Below are 3,808 nucleotides of genomic sequence, written 5' to 3'. Positions count from 1 at the left end.
AGAATGACCTCCCTGCTCCTGCTGGCCACACTGTTCTAGGCCAGGATGCCCTTGGCCTTCTTGGCCACCAGGGCACACTGCTGGCTCATGTTCAGCAGCTGTCAACCAGCACCCCCAGGTCCCTTTCTGCCTGGGCTCTGTCCAGCCACACTCTCCCCATATAACACTGCAGGGGGTTATTGTGGCCAAAATGCGCTTGGATTTATTAAACTTCATCTTATTGGACTCTGCCCATCCATCCAATCATTCCAGGTTTCTCTGCAGAGCCCTCCCACCTTCCAACAGATCAACACATGATCCCAGCTTATGCCGTCTGCAAATTTACAATGAAAAACTCAATCCCCTCATCCATGTCATCAATAAAAATATTGAACAGAACTGGTCCCAGCACAGAACCCTGAGGGACACCGCTGGTGACAGGCCCCAGCTGGATGTTGCACCGTTCAGCACCACTCTCTGTTCCCGGCCATGCAGCCAGTTCCTAACCCAGCAAAGAGTGCTCCTGTCCAAGCCACGGGCTGCCAGCTTTCCAGGAGAGTGCTGTGGGAGACAGTGCCAAAGGCCTTGCTGAAGTCCAAACAGACAACATCCACAGCCTTTCCTGCATCCAACAGGCAGGGCACTTGGTCATAAAAGGAGACCAAGCTGGTCAAACACAATCTGCCCCTCTTACACCCACGCTGGCTGGGTCTGATACCCTGGCCATCCTGTAAGTTCTGTGTGATGACACTCAATATAAACTGTGCCATAACCTTCCCAGGTACTGAGGTCAGGCTAACTGGCCTATAATTACCAGGATCCTCCTTCCCGCCCTTTTTGTGAATGGGTGTCACACTGGCCAGCTTCCAGTCATCTGAAATCTCACCAGTGAGCCAAGATTCTCTGACTGCCTCCTCCTGGATAACAGGGGAACCATTCTGCCCCCTGATGCCATCTGCCAACCCAGGAGGACAGTTGTCCTGAGGACAAGCCATCTTCCCACTAAAGACTGAGGCAAAGAAGGCATTAAGCACTTCCGCCTTCTCCTCACCTGAAGTTACTAAGTTCCCTCCCATCCAGTGGAGAACTGAGGTTGGTCTTACCTTTCCTTTTGCCATTAATATATTTGTAAAAACATTTTTTATTATCCTTTGCAAAAGTTGCCAAATGAAGTTCCAACCAAGCTTTGGCCTCTCTAATTTTTCCTACATGCCCTAGCAACCCTCTTAAATATTTCCTGAGACATCTTCTCCTCCTTCCAAAGATGATATATCCTCTTTTTATTTCTATGTTCCTTCAAATCCTCATTGTCCATCCAGGCTGGATGTTTGCTCCATTTACTCATCTTTCAGCACACAGGGACAGTCTGTTCTTGTGCCCTCAAGATCTCTGTTTTAAAGCACACTCACCTTCCTGAACTCCTTTGCTTTTAAGGGCCACTTCCCAAGGAACTCTCTGAATAAGTCTCCTAAATAGGCCAAAGTCTGCCCTCCAGAAGTCCAATGTAAGACTCTTATTGATCTTCCTCCTGATTTCACCAAGTATCAAGAACTCCAACCATCACATCTCCCACCAGCCCATCTCTATTTGCAAACAGAAGGTCTAACATAGTCCTTCCTTTGGTGGGCTCACTCACCAGCTGTGACAAAAAGTTGTCATCCACACAGTCTAAGAAGCTCCTGGACTGCCTCTTTTCGGCTGTATTAAGTTCCCAGCAGATGTCTGGCAGGTTAAAGTCACCTACAAGAAGAACAAGGACTGTTGATCCTGGTGATGCTGAAGAAAGGGAGGTTTTAAAGAGAGCAGTGTCCCTGCTGACAGAGAGATCCCAGGAAAACACTGCAGTATTCCAGCTGTACACACAGCAACTGTAGTTTTTCATGGTAAATAACAGAAAGGGGTACCGCAGACATGTCAATAAAGTTGGATATTCACTCGGGGGTAAATACTTGGAACAACAATGCAGTAGTTGCAAGCTCAGCAGAAAAATACATGTCTTACTACAATACTTGGGCAACACTGCCTTAAGTCCTTATAACAGCCTGGAAAGAAATAGAGATTGCTGCTGGGAAAACATCAGTCACCTTTCACCCCACCTTTGAAAAGAAGTGCTGTTATGCTTTTTTTTTACTTTATGTCAAAAACTTCTGTCCCCTGAACTGAGAAAGTGACCTCTTCTTGAAGACACTGCACTCACTTTAAACCTGAGGGTTATAGTCTTCTGTCAATCACTTCTTCCATTACTAGAACAATGAATTTCTACAATAACCTTGTACTTGAGTCAATCCTTTCTTTGGGTTTCACAAGATTGCATTTTATCCCAGCAGTTTCTTGAGTCATCATGGTGTATGTAGTATCCAGAAGAGGTTCTGTGCTTTGTATTTCCTTGGCTGAGAGGCACAAAGCACCTGAAGTTCTGCAGAGCCCCAGCTCCCACACAAGGCTTGTTACAAACCAACCAGCTGAACAAAACACCCTTTGCCATTACCAGTAAACCATGAATATTCATGAATTATTGCCCTGGTTTTATAAATTAACTCCATCACAGCTTTTCCATGTAGTCTTGCATATGTGCTCTTCACTTCTGTCCCTTCTAGCTATATTCTGCGAATAGCTTCTGCAAATAGCTATCCCAAAGCTCTGGTGGTTTTAGCAAATGGGCTGTCAGTGTTAACCTGATGAAAGAGTGCATTGATTCAGGAGAAGGAGCCTTTGCTCCAGCACATGGTGTTGTCTGCTGACACTTGAACTATGGGGCTACAGGGAAAAAAACACTCGAAAACAGGGACAGAAAAGACAAACCAGTTCTGGTTCACATTTGCATGGGAGCTGAGCTGGGACCCCAGCCTCCTGTGGAAGTGTTTCCATCACAGGGATCAGGAGGGTGCTGCTCCCTCCTGCTCTCTCTCTCTGTGGGAAGATGTGGCTCCTGCAGAGAGCAAGGGGCCCTTTGTGTGGAGCTGTTGTTTGACACTGCCACTTGAACTGGGGTAATAGAATCATAGAATGGTTTGGGTTGGGAGTGACATTAAAGATTATCTCATTCCAATCCCTCCCCACCATGAGCAGGGACACCTCCCCAAAGACCAGGCTGCTCAGACAGCCCCATCCAACCTGGCCTTGAACACTTCCAGGGATGGGGCATCCAGAACTTCTCTGGGCAAGCAGTTCTGGGGTCTCACCATCCTCACAGTAAAGAATTTCTTCCTGATATCTAAATGAAGCCTTTTTTGGTTTGAAGCCCTTATCCCTTGTCCTATCACTTCATGATCTTGCAACAAGTCCTTACAAAAAGGATGAGCAGAGATGCCTGAACTTTAGCTCAGAGGTGCTGGGGGGTGAAGGGCAGCAAGGGAAAAGCTTTGAGTGCAAACTCAAATGATTTTTTTTCAGAAGAGGAAGGATGTGTGGGGAAAACAGGACCGATTTCCTGAAGCAGCATTCAGGCTGGGGCTTGGACACTGCTGAGGGACCAACCCAGTCTGGTGCTTCTTCTGCACTTTACAGTGAATGGCAAAGCCAGCCATGGGGTCTGGTCCCACTCCCAAGATCTGCTGTGCCTGTCTGTGTTCCACAGCTCATCACAGGGAGTTGCCACTGCACAGCTCCCCCACCATGCACTCATGGCTATGTGTATATATACACATACATATTCAATGTACATATTTATATCCAACTGCAATATACAGAGTATGCACTCTGTGTGTGTGTGTGTGTGTGTGTATTCACTGCAACTGATTTGGAACCGATCCCTCTATCACAGAGCCAAGGGCCCAGCACCTGCCAGATTTCTCACAAGTAGTTTACAGAGGGGGCCTGGCTCTCCCTT

The sequence above is a fragment of the Geospiza fortis genome, unplaced genomic scaffold (genome assembly GCF_000277835.1).
Source record: "Geospiza fortis unplaced genomic scaffold, GeoFor_1.0 scaffold192, whole genome shotgun sequence".
Lineage (NCBI taxonomy): Eukaryota > Metazoa > Chordata > Aves > Passeriformes > Thraupidae > Geospiza > Geospiza fortis.
This window is presented reverse-complemented; position numbering follows the sequence as displayed.